Source organism: Ceratotherium simum, chromosome 10 (assembly GCF_057802395.1).
Source record: "Ceratotherium simum simum isolate JZ-2026a chromosome 10, ASM5780239v1, whole genome shotgun sequence".
Taxonomy (NCBI): Eukaryota; Metazoa; Chordata; class Mammalia; order Perissodactyla; family Rhinocerotidae; genus Ceratotherium; species Ceratotherium simum.
The window spans coordinates 69804517-69821018 of NC_141909.1; the positions used below are offsets into that span (position 1 = coordinate 69804517).

The 16502-nt window shown below is 40.3% G+C and overlaps 1 long non-coding RNA gene across 1 annotated transcript in view; it reads left to right on the forward strand.

The window, feature by feature from the left end:
- Window positions 1-13160, forward strand: part of LOC147916170 (uncharacterized) — a 37597-nt gene extending 24437 nt beyond the window's left edge. The window contains exon 3 of the long non-coding RNA XR_015553472.1: window positions 12483-13160. This is a non-coding gene — a long non-coding RNA (uncharacterized LOC147916170). The remainder of the gene's footprint in view (window positions 1-12482) is intronic.
- The last annotated feature ends 3342 nt before the right edge of the window (window positions 13161-16502 follow it).

The following is a 16502-nucleotide window of genomic DNA, read 5'->3' on the forward strand; positions in this document are numbered from 1 at the left end:
CAATATGAATCCCTTTTATATCTTTTTATTGCCTAATTGCTCTGGCTAGGACTTCCAATACTATGTAGAATAAAAGTGGCGAGAGTGGGCATCCTTGTCTTGTTCCTGATCTTAGAGGAAAAGCTTTCAATTTTCACTGTTGATTATGATGTTATCTGTGGGTTTGTCGTATACGGCCTTTATGGTATACAAAAATAAATATATATTGAATGAAAAAATATATAGGGTGGCCAGAGAAGATTTTACTGATGAGGAGTCATTTGCACAAAGATTTGAGAGAAGTGAGGGAGCAAGTCATGTTGGGGAAGGACAGTCCAGGTAGAGAGAATCACATGTGCAAAGACAGTAAGCCTGGAGCACACCTGGCATGTCTGAGCCAGAGCAAGGAGGCCAGCATGGCTGGATTGACGTGAACAAGAGGGAGAGCAGTAGATCTTGAGATGAGATCAGAAAGTTCCCTGGCCAGGGTGAGCCAGTGGTGGAACATTGTGCAGGGCTTGGTAGCTGTTCATAAGGATTTTGGCTTTTAGGTAAGGGAGTGGAAAGTAATGGAGGACATGACTTAAGTCATGTTTTAAAGGAATCTTTCAGACTGTAGGGAGTTAAGGGCAGAATGAGGGATACCAATTACAAAATTATTGCATGAATCTAGATGAGAAACGGTGGAGGCATGGCTTATGATGGAAGCAGTGAAGGTGGAGAGATGGAGTTGGATTCTGGAGATATTTTGAACCTGGATTAATGAACCTGATCAGTGTTGGTGTAGTCAGGTCCTGCAGAGGCAGATCTTAGGAAAGGCTGAGGGCAATTCCCAGAGAGGGCCATCAGCCGTCAACACTCTTGGGAGCTGGGAGAATAAGTGGCTTTGTCTTCTAGGGGGCATCTGGACACAGTATCCACTACACCTATTTCTACATCTCCCAATGAGGTCCCCAGAGTTATGACTGTTATTCCCATTTTACATATAATAAAACTGAAGCTTAAAGAGATTAAATAGCTAACTCAAATTCTCAAGGTTGCAAGTGATGCATCGAAGTCTTAAACCTAGGTCTTCTGATGCCGTGTCCTGCCAGCACTTTTTTCTCAATCACATAACTCACCTGCCACCTCCTATCACAGGTGTCTACTTATAACGTTCTAGACCAGATTCCACCTGCAATGCTGAAGTGCCTGCTCTTAGATTGAGCTGCTGTGATTAAACCCCATCCCCTCAGGTATGGTCAACCTGAAGATCTTTGGCCATGAGCATGAGCATGGGCTGGCACACACCTGTATGTGTGATGGGGTGTGCAACTTGCCTCCTCTTCAGTTTCTTCCCTCTTTCCTTCTTCCCTTCCTTCCTTCCTTCCCTTGACCAGCTGTAATAATGATAACTACATTTTGTGCTTAGCAAAGCACTAAGTATTCTTTATGCATTTTTCCATTTATTTATTCCTGAAAGTATGAATACAAAAGCTAGCGCAAGAACTGAATATGGAGCCTTGGAGGGAGAGAGGTTTGAGATGGGAGATGTTCCCCTTTGAACACGCTCCTTCAGAGATGCCTGTGGGCCATTTAGGATGAAAGATACAAGGCTTTAGCTCAGAGAAGTCTGGATAGAGACACAGATATGAGACTTTCTGAACATTCTCTTCTAAAATTTGTTTCCTAAACCTCTGACTGGTAATCATGAGTTAGTTTTCTACTTTATCTTTTCTCTCCTGTTGTTTCTAGCTCTGTGTGTGTGAATGTAACAGGTAAGTTGAATGAAGAAGAATTGTGTTTAAGAGAAGCGTAACCTTATTTTGTCTCTCAGTATTTCTTTAAACTATTCGATGGAGGTTTTCTTCTTCAGATGCTGGATGAAGACGCTGGCAGATCCCAGAGCTTTTCTGTTTATTCTTAGAAAATGCACATCCTTATGGTGATTTTGGGTTGCAGTCATAGTCTCAATTTCAACCATTTAATGTCCAGTCCAAGGTATTATTCAATGTGTCTGACTTGATTTAATGTCAAAGCATCAGCCTTTTCCTGGCACAGACCTGGATCAGCCTGGAAGCAGGAGAGGAGTGAAGGGGCAGGACTCCCTGCTTTCACTAGCTTCTGTTTCCCCATGCTGGGAGGAAGGAAGGGGAGGGGTAAAGGGACAGGGCTGTTCTTACATGCTGGGTGGCTTCACACTCTGGGCCTTGCTGATGGCTGTGTCTGGTTTTGTTTGTGGGGCATATTTTGGGCTCATTGTAGGTTCCAGGTTGGGTCCTCTCACCTGAAATTACCTTAAGAAAGATGAGTCTCTATTCTGGGTGGCCACATGTGGCTCCTTTTTCAGCTTAGGGGCATTGGTAGCACCCTCCAAACAGCCTCTTTCTGCAGACATCTCCTTGCCCCTCCAGGAAGCTCTATTGGCTGGGACAGGACCCAAGTACTCACACCATACAGAGTACTCTCCCTCTGTCCTGCATGGCCCATACCTGGCCTGGCATAGAAGTGTGGGCTGTGGTGCCTCAGTCCCCAGAGCAGGGTGTCAGCCCTTCCCCTGCTTGCTAGATTTCCTGTGCAGGAGTCAGACCCCATCTACAGTCCTCTTCAGCTTTCTCAAATGAGAATGGGGAGCCTGTTTCTGCACTTTGAAATTTGAGGGGAGGCAGGCCAAGCTCTCCAAGGTGAGGGAGAAGCTGTGTGCCCCTGAAGAAATACTCTTCCTCTCTTCCTATGAGGAGGAGAAGGATTCTTTTGTAAAGGAATGATAGGAAATAATTCTTCTTCCACTACATATTTCTTCTCTGTTCCTAACATACATGGGTAAAAATACCTCGAAGTGAGAAATAAAAGTTACATTAGGATGTTGCTTAGGCAGCAAGTTTGAGGGAAGTCATGAAACTTCTGGAGGAAGGACAGCTATGATTACCTCCAAAGGAAGGAGCCTTCAGAGAAGCTGGAGGAGGGAGGAAGGGAGTGGGTGCTGTCACTTTTTTATCATAACCATTTCTCCCTTTACCTCAAATAACCTGGGATGGGGACTTGGTGGCTCTGGCTTCCTGCCTTGTTATGTGCTGTGACATTCTTTAGGCTGTGGAATGCTCGTGCACCAAAGGGGCAGCCAGCAACGAGCAGAGGAGTGTGGGGCTTGAGATGGGCTGATGTCCTGACTCTCAGAAGGTCCTCCTCATGCCCACAAATTTTGCTTTTCCATAACTGTTAAGTAAAGAGAAATAGATAATTTTGTTGGTGGGAAAACCATTCTCAACCGCAAAAAATTTGTTTATAAGATTCCCAAAATTTTAGCTTACAAGTCAGAAATTTCACACCCAAAATGCAATTGGCGAGAAGTCCAGAAGTCGCCATTTTCACTTTAGGTACTAAAATGCTCACGTCGATATACTTAAAGAGTAACCAGGGTATTAAAGTGTTCTTTGGGCTTAAGATTTATTTACATATGATCCATTGACATGATTATTTACTTACCAAATGAATTTAGAGTTGATTTTGTTATTTTGAAACAGTCCAGAAATCACACATTCATTTATTTCTAAGACATTTTATGATCAGAAAGCATTGAAGTTCTTACAAAGAAGATGTATATAATTAATGATCTGTTGGCAAAGTTTCACATCTTACATATTCTTTGTAATAATTAAATAGTGTAGTGTTTTTCCCTAACTGGATACACTAGAATCTTATTAAGTGGTTAACTCAGTTGAATAAAAGAGTCTTAGAGGGCTCAATTCTCTCCAATTGGACATGGCAATTTAATATTTGTTACACTTCTGCAGAGGGTTGTGAACTGCACAGGATAAACCACGACATTGTGGTCTGCTCCCCACGATCCAGTCCATGTGTATGCCCACCTATACATGCATGCTCCACACAGGTAATACGCCTTTTAACAAGAATAGTTGACCCTCATTATTTGTGAATCCTGTATTTGTGAACTTACCTATTTACCAAAATTTATTTGTAATCCTAAAATCAATATTCGCAGTGCTTTTGCAGTCATTTGAGGACATCTGTGTTGCCGAAGTGGCACATTCTCAGCTGAGGTCAAATAAGGTGACATTCTGTCTTCTTGTTTGAGCTCTCACTCTATAGACAAGTGTCCTTTTCACAGTCTGGTTAGTGCCCTGTTGTCGGCACTTACATGATTTTTATTCACGATTTGATGTTTAACAGGCCTTTAAATGTAGTGAAGTGCTGTCTAGTGTTCCTAAGAACAAGAAGTCTGGGATGTGCCTTATGGAGAAAAGATGTGTGTTAGATAAGCTTCATTCAGGCATGAGTTATAGTGTTATTGTCTGTCAGTTCAACATTAATGAATCAACTATGTATATTAAATAAGGTTTCTTAAACACACATAGAACAGGGTTACATATTGATTGGTTGATGAAAATGTGAGACTAGAGGCTCCTGGGAACCTAACTTTGTATTTCCTTTAGGAACAATGGTTCAGTATTCACTAATTCAGTGTTAACGGTGACTTTATAGAACATTACTACTACAAATAATAAGAATCAACTGTACCTGGTCTTGATTGATCTATTTGCTTGAGTATCTCATACTCTTTTGCCTACTGAATTTGATATGTTTACTTAGGTAAGTCCATTTACTCATTCAACACATTTTTACTAGGTGCTTCCTATATGCTATGCCCACTTGGGCATTGGTGTTAAAATCGGGAGTAAAAATAGCCACAGTCCACGTCGTACAGGCTAGAGGAAAAGATAGGTTATAAACACAGAGGTCTATGTAAAATTACAAAAACGTGACAATGCTGTAAAGGCAAAGCACTGGGCAGTAGGGAAGCAGAGCATGTATCAGAGAGACGGGTCGTCATCTGATGGTGTTAGGGCGTGAAGTTCAGCTGAGATCTGAAGCTGGAAAAGCAGTGAGGTAGGTGCGGTGTAGAGGTGTGGGTGAGATTTCCAGGCAGAGGAGGCAGCACGTGCACAGATTCTGTGGTGAGGGTCTATGGCACCTCCAGGGAACTGAAAGCACGAGAGTGGCTGGAGCATGGAGAATGAGGAGGGTCTGGAGTGGCTCCAAAGGTAGGCAGAGAACAGTCATATGGAAGCTTGCAAGATCGTTGAAGACGCTAGTTTTATCTAAACATCCTAGTTAAGTCATTAAAAGGTTTTAAGCAAGGACATGGTCAGATGTGTGTTTTTAAATGATCACTCTTGCTGCAAAAGAGAAAATGGATTGGGGGAGGTGAGGAACCCAGGAAGTAGACTCTTGTAAAAGTTCACGCACAAGGTGATGGTGACATAGGGTGGGTCAGTGGGGGGAAGACAGAGGAGTAGGCATGCTGTGAACTATGGAGAAGGCAGCATCGCTGTTACTTAAAGCAGACTGATTGATACTGAAAGACATCAGGTGTAGGAGACTAACCATGACATATCAGATGCTAGCTATGTGAGTGCTGGCATAAGGGCATGGCAAGATGTGATGCTCCCCTGCCCTGAGTGCAGGTGGGGGGACTTGTGGGACTCGAGCATAAAAATGAAATGTGGAGCTTCAAAACTCAGTTTCCATATTTGCATGTAATTCCGCTCTAGAATTGCTTTCTTTGAGTAAAGTGGTTGTTCAGCTTTTGAGAATGTGCTTTGAAAAAACATACAGGGCTGTGCTAATACAGCATATATATATATATATATATGTCACAAAACAGTACAAGCACAGATAGCAAAATGCAGCTTTAGAAAATTTACTGGCCATTATGAATTATTATGTAATTGAAAATGAAAATACTGATTTCATATCTTACTTCAAGTCATGGCACCATTTCATGTTACTCTCTGGTGTGTTTATAAGGTATAAATTATGTTGTTCTGTTTCTTGGAGATTTTTCTTCACATCAATAAAAATTTTAAAAAGGCATTTAATGTTCTAAAAAGTACTTTTCTAATTGTTTGATGAAAGAATGAAAACAATTCATTCTTTAAAATATGAAGATTAATAGATCTACACTTACTTGAGGTAGTTTCTACCCCAGGAAACTATAAATTGGCATTCTTTGATACTATTTTGCTTCCCAACTATTCTGTACATTGAATGGGTATGTAAGAAATGAATCTGATACTGCCCAAATATGCCTTTCTCTTTTGTGTTGCAAAACATTTAGAGAGAAGTCTTCTAAATAGAAAGTGCTTTTGGTTGACCAGTTAGATAGATAAGCTTACGAGGTGAAAATATCTCTCAAGATCTGAGGTTTCCAACTCCACCTTTATTTCTCTTGTCAATTTATTAAACCCTTAATTCAGTTACAGGACCTCACAGGGTTCTGGAAATACAAATGTGACAGGAATACAGTCTTTGATTTTGGAGTCTATTGGAAGAGATTGACGTGTAAACTAACCAAACCTGATAAATTGTTGGAGGAGGTTTTCATAAGCTGCTATGAGAGCACAGAGGAAGAAGAAATATCAGGAAAGTTTTCCAAAGGAAGGGCCATTAAAGGCTTGAAGGAAGAGTTGGGATTGGCCAAACACGTGGGACAACATGTACCAAAGTGGGCAGGCATTAAAAACGTGGTATATTTGGAGAATTTCAAGAATTTGGAAGATGGTCATGAATGACTGGAGAAAAATAAAAATCTCATATCAGAAGTCTCTTTCGTTCCCCAGAGGCTGCATTTTGGCATGGAAAATTGTGTTGGCTATGCAAGGAGAGACATTATGAATGACGTATTTGATGTAATTTCCTTTAATTTAAATTAATCAGATAATGAATAGTGTAGACAATAGAATAATACATTTGGACTTTTTATAATTAATTTTGAAATGTTATACCTGCTGGGATGTAGATGAAATAATTATGAGGGTCTGAATTTCTTGATAAATTGCTTTCAGGTTTTTGAGTAACTTGAAACATCCTCTGTAAGCAGGCCTATTCTCTTCCTTCTCCTTTTTTCTTCCATTCTTCTCCAAGTTCAAACATAATGAAGATCAATATTTACCATCTTCTTTCAGTTTTAAAGGTAAGACTCTTAGGTTTCAGAGGTAGGAGGAAGATCATGTTTAAACACTTTCCTTTTAAGTTCCTATTTAGATTAATGTCAATTCATTCTTACAATCTAAGAATTAAATGTTTCCCCCTCAGTCATATTTCTTGCTATTTTAAAAAATTATAACTGATTCCAAATTCTCTCAGATTTTTTCTCTATTTCAGAACTATTTGCCAACAGAAAGTCATTTGTCCAAAGGATTTCTAAAATCAAGCTTTTAATAAAGAGCATGCAAACGGTTTACTTGAAACATGCTATTTCACAGAAAGCAATGCTGAGTATCAACCAAATCATTTAATATAACCATTTAAACACTTATCCTAATTATAAAATTTTAAAGATCTTAAAATAGATTTCATGCAAAGCCTAGGTCTTCTCATATGACAGAGAACATTTTATTATCTCCAAGTTTATTATTCTAAAAGGTTTTAGGTTTTCCTTTCCAAACTGGATTCAGATCAAACTCCTAAATAAGTAAAACATCTTTTTCGTCTTCTTTAAGCTGTTCTGACTCTGAAGGCCTTGGTTTCCTTGGGTTGGAGTGCTTTCAACATCTTGAAATGAAACGACTAATTAAAGTGTTTTTGTTTTTGGCTTTGAGTCTTTCTTTTTCTCTGGCTGAAATTCTGTCTTCTTTAGTTGCAGCCAGTGCAGCATATTCCCATTTCTAAATTTTTTTTGTGGAAAATACCCTTGGTTGGGCAACAAAAAGACATGAATGAATGAAGCATTTGATAATTGACTCTCTATCTTTCTCTGCCTGATACCAAGTAGAGGAGATGCCAAGAAGCCATCATCACTTTCTTATAACTTCATACCAACCAGGGCTTGTAATAAAATATTTTCTTTATGTGACTATCGACTTTATGGAGTATCTTCTGTCCTTTGTTTATGAGTGCTTATTGATTTTAGAAAAAAAAAAACTGAATTTTATCAACATTTTTTGAAAGCCTATGTTTTCCAGGTTTTGAGAATATCATATGCTTTGATCTTATGTTTTGGCTATTATTTGCCCTCCCCTCTAGACAGTAAGCTCCTTTAGGCAGGGCATCTGACTTTCTTGCTCACTGTTGAATCCCTCCTATATGGCATAGTGCCTGAAACATGGTTAAATGCTAAAAAAATATTAACTGAATGAATGGATGGATGGGCTGAATAGACATAGTCTCTCCATTCAAAAACAACACAGACACATGGGGGCAGAGAAGTGAACCAACAAAGGCATTCATAAAAAGCCATGGAACACCAAGGATGGACCAATTCCCGTGTATTTAGGAGGGACAGGGAATGTCAGGAAAAAGTTCACAGAGAAGATGCTGTCTGAACAGTATCTTGAGGAGTAAATAAGAGCTCCATAGCAGGCCTGGAACAAAGAGAGAGGGGAATATATGCCAGACAAAGAAAACCAGTGACAAGGCAGCATGCTTTATGACCATGTTCAATTTAAGGTATTTGGAGAACACGATGGGGAGATTCCTGGTGTGTTTGGTGCTGAAATCAAGTCTTTTAATGTAAGCTCCTTGCTTAATCTTCTCTCTCTATAGATATCTTTTTCCAAATGTAGTGTTGGGGACCCTGTGAACACTAAATAAATAATAAACAATTAGTAGAGTGATTAGATTTAGCTTAAAGAACACCTACGCACAATTGTGTAGAATGACTTAAAAATGTACAGTTAAGAGATTGAAAAGCAATTTTTAAAAATAAAAAAAGCATTGGGAGTAGGTCTACCATAATGGGCTTCACGGTGTTAAAGACCTTTAAAGAGTGAAAAGTAGAAGAAGCTCAGATACTTTGAGTTCAATCCTGACGAATTAGTACAGAATGTGCAATTGCTTTGTGCATGCTGACCGATATATGGGCTAGTGGAGCCTCAGGAGCTTTCTTGCCAAGAAGATGGTTTGTGGAGATATAAATGGGCAATGGTTGAGTTTGGAAAAGTGGGAAGGTGGGAGGAGGGTGGCCAGCTGTGTGTTGAAGGGGGGCCAGAATGTAACTGCGGCCAAAAGAAGTTAAGTAATCCAGGGCACTGAGGGAGAAGGGTGTAAAGTACAGGGAAGGAATGTGGACATTATCTTTAGTGCAAAGGAATTATAAATATTCAGTAAATATCTTCTTTCTCTGAGAAAAGAATGTTGTCATGGTAAAAATGCCATAGTTCTGCAGGCAAACTTTTGGGTTATAAATGCATCTATCTAATCAAATCCTGACTTTGAGATGTCATTATTTTAAAATGTCTTTCTCAGAAAGACCCTCAGATAGGGTCGTTCTGCATGATAGAGCATGGAATTATCTACTTGAAAATTCCTCCCCGTGTGTGTTGTGCTGAGCAGATGTATGTATATTTCAGCATGGGTATTCTGAGATCTCTTTATATGGGAGCCTTAAACATCGACTTCCTTTGATTATTTTTTAGCCAGTGAATCCAGGAAGTGCGGGAACTAAGAGTCTTGTTCCAGTGACCTGTGGAGTATGTGCTATGTTTGTCTTCTCTGCTGAGATAGTCATCAATTACGTGTGCTCTAGATGCATACTAATCTTTCTTTTAGAAGAAGGTTAAAGGATGTCAAGAATGAACCACTGTGCTTCAGCTTATTAAGGAGAGTGAAAAATCCCTAGGGAAGATGAAAAGAAAATAATTCAGGGAGCATGCTAAAAATAAAAATATATTCTAAAAATGTAAGAGGGAATACTGGGAAAATCAATACCAGTGTTGAGAGGTACAGGAGTGAATGAATGTGACATTGGGGAAAAAGACAAGGAAAAAGATTATCACCGGTATAGCATGACATAAAACTCTGCTTGAAGAGGAAACAATGTGCTATTTTCTGGGACTATTAAGAAGGATTTCTAAGTATTAGTGAGTGAGCAGAATCCAGGTAGAACCTCAAGAGGAAATAACCCACACATCCACCCACCCCAAACACACGCGCGCGCGCACACACACACACACACACACACACAGAGTAATGGATGATGGTGGATGACTCTATATCAAGAACTATGTAGGTCATAAGATGAGAACAAAAGGGAGGCTGACAAAACCCAATGTCCCTCCTGTTTTCAACTACCCAATGCATTTGCCTCTGTGTACCCACCCGGGAATGCATGTTTCTGTAAAATTGAACCTAGGATATATTTCTAGTGATTTGGAAGATCTGAATAGGACCCTGATGGACTTATGGGCATACAGTATATTATCTCTTCTTCCAAAGTCATGACTTTGAAAAGTAGATAGGAAGATACAGGAAATAATTGATGGCAGGATAAAAGTGGGAAAAGAAAAGAATTTGGTCCTCTGATGTGTGGTTTATGATAACAAAATTATAAGGAGCAGAGAGCATTCCATGAAGATTGGGAAGAAAAAGTTCAGGAAAGTAGCTGACTGAATCTCTTAGAGCAAGGACCATGTTTTACTCATCTCTGATCTTTGGCACCTAGTATAATGCTTTACGGATACCAGAAGCTTACAATTAAGAGGCTTTAATTTAAGACGTAGAAAGAAGAAAGTGTTAAGCAAAAGAAACCATAAATCACAATTCTATAAATGATACTAGCTAAGAACAAAAACAGGAACATAACAATAACGAACTAAAGTGCCAGAGGGGTCAGTGATTCTCATGAGAACACAGCAGGGAAACTGGTCGGGAGCAATAACTTGTGGCCGATCTTGTATACATGCAAGTGCAGAACAGTGAGGAATTCAAGCAAAATGAGCTTGGAATGTTAATACAGGAAGCAGAAATTATCTCAAAACTATCACTGTGTTTCAGTGAACCAAAATAACAGAAGACCACACACTGTTCCAAGGAAATACATTTGATATGGATGGGGATATAGCGGGGTAAATCAAGAACATAATTAATTCAACCTAATAGTGCATTTGTGCAGGGCATATTGAGATATGAAGATGACTAAGACATAATATTTGATATCAGAGATTCACAATCACAAATGGGAATGAATACGTCAACATTTAACTAAAGTAAAAAGTGATAAGAACTATAACTGATGTGCCCAAAGGGCTGTGTATTAATTTCCTGAAGCTACCATAACCAAGGACTGCATACTGGGTGGCTTAACCAACAGAAATGTATTGTCTCATAGTTCTGGAGGCTGGAAGTCTGAGATGAACGTGTCAGCAGGGTTGGTTCCTTCCCAGGGCTGTGAGGAAGCATCTGTTTCACGCCTGTCTCCTAGCTTCTAGTGGTTTGCTGGCAACCTTTGGTGTTTCTTGGCTTATAGAAGCATCACTCCAATCTCTGCCTTCATTTTCACATTGTGTTCTTCCTGAGAACGTGTCTGTGTCCAAATTTGCCCTTTTTATAAGGTTACAAGTCACCTCAGTTTAGGCCCCGCTCTAGTGACCTCATCCTAACTTGATAATCTCCAAAGACCCTGTTTCCAGATAAGGCCGCATTCACAGGTACTGGAGGTTAGGACTTCAATATTCTTTTTGGGCGACACAATTTAACCCATAATGTGCCGTGAGAACACTGGAATCGTTGTGGCATGTAGCACAGCATCTCCAGCTTGGTAGAGAATAGTAACAACAGATTTAAAAAAAATTGTTTTAAAATACAAAATTGGCACAAAGGTGAGAAATAAAATGATTGGAAACAGGGAGTTTTGCCTATTCAGTTAAGAAATTGAGTTTTAAAAAATACAGCTTGATTTATTAAATTCGCTAACCGTTTACTGACCATCTACTATGGGCCAGATGCCATGTAAGTCATGAGAGACACAAAATTGATAAGATACTCACCATCTCCAGAATATCTAATAAATGATTATTTGGGCTGAAAAATTTCTTGCTCAGTATGTAGAGAGAGTAGTGCAACTGGGAGTATGGAATTAATTCCTATTACCTGGAAATAAAGAAAGAACTTACTTCTAATTAAACAGGAAATTAGTGAAAACTTAGGAGAAAATGACCATATCATTGAGAGATTATTATAGTGAAACAAGGAAGGTCAGATATAATCAAACACATCCCCACTCTTTAAGAAAGCAATTGTTATAAAGCTCAGGGAAGAAATAGTTACAGTTCTATGACCAGAGACAACCATGGGAGGTTAGAAGTCTGTATGCTGAAAGCATCATCCTATGAGCTGCCCCAGGCTTGGTGAGGTGCCCAACAGATTGTCTGTCTCTCGCAGCCCTGGGATTTGGCTTTCATATGCAGCACCTAGGGCACTGCAGAACTCGAATCCATCCTCGTGAATCTGTTACAAAAGAAGTGTAGAAAACACACACACACACAAATACAAAATCACATTTTGACACAAGATTTTGAAAGTTTGAAATCAGTTTTTGACATACAAAAACTTAAAAACATGGGCATTTAGTTAGTTTTCAGGTTTGCATTATTAGAAGCAATGCTGACGTGAATACATTTTTATATATGGGTTTTGGGTATTTGTCTGCCTGTTTCTGTAGGAAATGTATTATTCTTTGACTGCATCCAGTCTTATTCACCTTAAATCTCTCTTCCACGCTGCAGCCAGAGTGAGCCACGTGACATGAGAATCTCTTCAGTGTCTGCCCGTTGCCAGCAGGCTGTGTTTACAGTGCTTTTCGTGACTAGTCCCAGCCTCAACACCTACACTTCATCTCTACTCATACTGAACAACGCCCAGAAATCGGATTTTACAACTCTGCCGGTGCTCATGCTATTCTCTTTCTATCTTTACCTGACTCATTCTTACTTACCTTTCAAGATTCCAGAAGTTTTCCTGAATTCCCAGGCTGGGTGAAGTGCCAACTCTGACTCTACAGCATCCTATGCATACTCGAACTCAGCATAGGCATCAAAATGATCTCTTGATGGTGCCTCTGTGCCCCTAGTGGGGTGGAAGTTCCCTGAGGACAGGCGCATGATTTCTCACCTGTGTAACCACGCAGCACTGAGGGTAGCGCCTGATGTGTAACATGTCAGGCTTAACATACGTTGGATTTTGATGTTCATAACCATGGAAATAAGCTGACTATCTGTCCTGATGGGTCATCACACACCATCAACAACCAATGGTTTGATTGGTGAGATTTGACAGTTGGGACAACGAAAGCATGAGAGGTTGGTAGGCCTTTCAGAACATTCTACGAATGAGATGACCTATGTGGAATCAACCAGCACATCATGGCCCAATGTAAATGCTCAATAAACATTTGTTGAAATCAAATGAAATCCATCACTTATTTATTTATTCATTCAAAAATCTTTTATTCAAAAACTGCAATGTCCCAGTAACTAGTGCTGGGGAGACCAAGCGATATAAGTTGAGGTGGATATATAAACAAAAGCACAACTATGTAATATGATGAGTGTTACAATAACTCTCTCCCTAAGCTAACTGTCAGAAGGTGTAAGAGAAGGTGTATGGGTCATTTGCCTGTTTTCCCTCAGATGCATTTTCTGCCCTGCACTGTAACCCAGGGAGATAGATTTCCCAGATTCCCTTGTCTCCTGGCTTCCAAGGAGGCTAGTGAGGAGGCATGGTGGAAAACTGAAGGACCAGGTGAGGGGATAAACCATGGCCTCTCTCCCCCATCTCTCTGCTTAGAACAGCATTTGCAGCAGTAGTTGCTGAGTCTCCCCATTGCTCCAGGTCCTGCTGGGTAGGCCCACTGTGGTTCCAGCTTCCTCCAGGCGGCCCAGCCCCTTGGCTCTGGAAACACCATCTTCTTGTACGTCTCTTGACTTTTCTAGTCTCTTGACTGCCCCCCCAATAGGTTTCTTGGCTTTTCTATCACTGATGAAATCCATACCCAATAGTAAAGTCATTGAAACACCTCAAGTGCTGTTTCCTGACTCAACCTTGGCTGATTCAGAAGTTTCCCAAAGAAGGGTGCCTTTATTGTCCTGTTTGGTGGCTGTGAACAAAATTTTAATTTACCCTGGACTCAGATTTCTTCCGTACGAAAATCAGAAAAATGTAATGTATTTGGCCATCTTGGAATTCATTCATTCATTCATCCAACAAACTTTGTTGAAGCTTTATTCCCTGGAAGTGCCGTGCCAGCCCCTGTGGATATAATCATGATCAGGACAGGTGTGATTCCTGCTACAGAGAGCATCACAGACCAGTGGGATGAAAGATGCCTACAACACCTTCACTTAGAAGATGCTAGCTCTGATAGCGGTGCCTTACTACTCACATTCACTTTAAAGCATCCATTACCTTTCCCAATCAGTATTAGTAAATGACCATGTAATTATTTAGAAATCACAAAGCAGGTGAAAAGCTCTCATTAAAACTAGATGGAGGGCCGGCCCTGTGGCTTAGCAGTTGAGTGCGTGCGCTCCGCTACTGGTGGCCCGGGGTTTGCATCCCGGGCACGCACCCATGCACCGCTTCTCTGGCCATGCTGAGGCCGCGTCCCACATACAGCAACTAAAGGATGTGCAACTATGACATACAACTATCTACTGGGGCTTTGGGGAGAAAAAGGGAAAAAAAGGAGGAGGATGGGCAATAGATGTTAGCTCAGAGCCGGTCTTCCTCAGCAAAAAGAGGAGGATTAGCAGGGATATTAGCTCAGGGCTGATCTTCCTCACACACACACACACAAAAACTAGACAGAGACTATGGATGTTCTTAGTCCAAATGGCTTTATAAATGAAACTAAAAGAATCGTAAAATTTGTACAGTTTTGAATAACCCCAAAACGATTTGCTGTAACCTTCTTAATGAACAGACATGTAATTAGGGAACAAATGTGTCCTCTTTGTGACTCAGTCACTGAGTGAAATATGTTTGGCAAGAATTTCTTTTCAGAAATTGCTTTTGTTCAGGAAATGCTTGCCATTTCTTCACATGCTAGGACAGGGTCTTTTACATTTAGGAACGAATGATTATCTCAAAGGGGTGAGGGATGAGCTTAATCAATCCCTTATTCTGTAGGTGGGAGCACATCAAATTCATTGCATTTTGATCAGGAGAAATCTTATTTTTACATACTTTCAGAATATAAATTTTAATATCCTCCAGAAACATATTTCAGTCTCAGGAAGTTTTCCCATCTTATCTACATCTCCCAGGCTGTTCTTAGCAAAGATGAAGGACAATTGGCTATAGTCGGCTGTATAACAGACTAAAAATATAACTATGCATTTATTCACTCTTTCATTCAACGAGTTTTTATCGAGCATCTACTACTAAGAGCCAGGCCCTGGGATAAAATAGTGAGCAAACCACACGTGGCCTCAGCCCTTTAAAATTACTTTCATGGCCAAAGGATCTTTGCTTCTTATGTTTTTTCTTAGATCAGTTTTTCCAACCCTTGATGTCTGCTCCTACCTGTCCCACTTACATGCTGCATGGGATCGGGCAAGTCAAGAACACTGTAAAATAAGTTTTCTGAATCTGTAAAATGGGAATGATTATGGTCCTTACCACACACAGTTGTTCTGAGGCTTGAATGAGCTAATAGATGCTCAACAGATGTAAGCTCTTCCCATAGCCATTATTATTTCAGTGGTCTCTACGGTTGCATTCTTCAGTCAATATGGCCACTAGCCACATGTGACTATTTAAATTTATTTATTTATTTTTTGCTGAGGAAGGTTCGCCCTGAGCTAACATCTGTGCCAATCTTCCTCTATTTTGTATGTGGGTTGCTGCCACAGCATGGCCGCCAACAAGTGGTGTAGCTCTGCACCTGGGAACCAAACCTGGGCTGCTGAAGTGGAGTGCGCCAAGCTTAACCACTAGGCTGCAGGGCTGGCCTCTGTGACTATTTAAATTTAAATTAGTTAAAATTAAATAAAGTTAAAAATTCAGCTCCTCAGCTGCACTAGCAACTTTTCAAGTGCTCAATAGGCACATGTGGCCAGTGCTGACCATATTGGATAGTACAGCAAATGTAGACCATTTCCATCATCGCAGAAAGTTCTCTTGGACAGCACTGCTCTCTGGAGCCCTCGAGTAAGAGAAAGAGAGAGAGATGAAAAGGACACAGACCCCAAGGATATTGACTGGTGCACAGAATTGGTAAAACCAGGCCAGCCTTATTTCTGATGGGTTTGCTTGAGTTCCGTCTGTACAGGCAGTCATTTCCTTATCGTGCACATTCTGAGGAGCTCTATAACACTGTGTTTAAGAACACATGCTCTGGAGCTGGACTGCCTGGGTTTATATCCTGGGTCTTACTACTTACTAGCTGAGTGATTTTGGTTATTAACTTCTGTCTCTGCATTTCCTCCCAGGTAAAATGGGAAACAATACAGTACCTACCTCATGAGCAAATCCATATAAACCACTGAGAATGGTGCCTGGACATACGAAATTCACATAAAGCAATATTACGAGGAACTCTGGTGGGCACGTGTGGTCTATATGCACGTAATGTCCACAAACACTGAGCATAGCCAACTTGCCTTTTCCTGGGCGATTTTTAGAATAGTTCCTCCACTTATTTAACTTTTCTGAGTCTCAGTTCATTTATTTTTAAAATGGAAATATTATATACTTCCCAGGGTTGGGTTGAGCATTAAATGAGATAATGTATGTGAAAGCAAGGC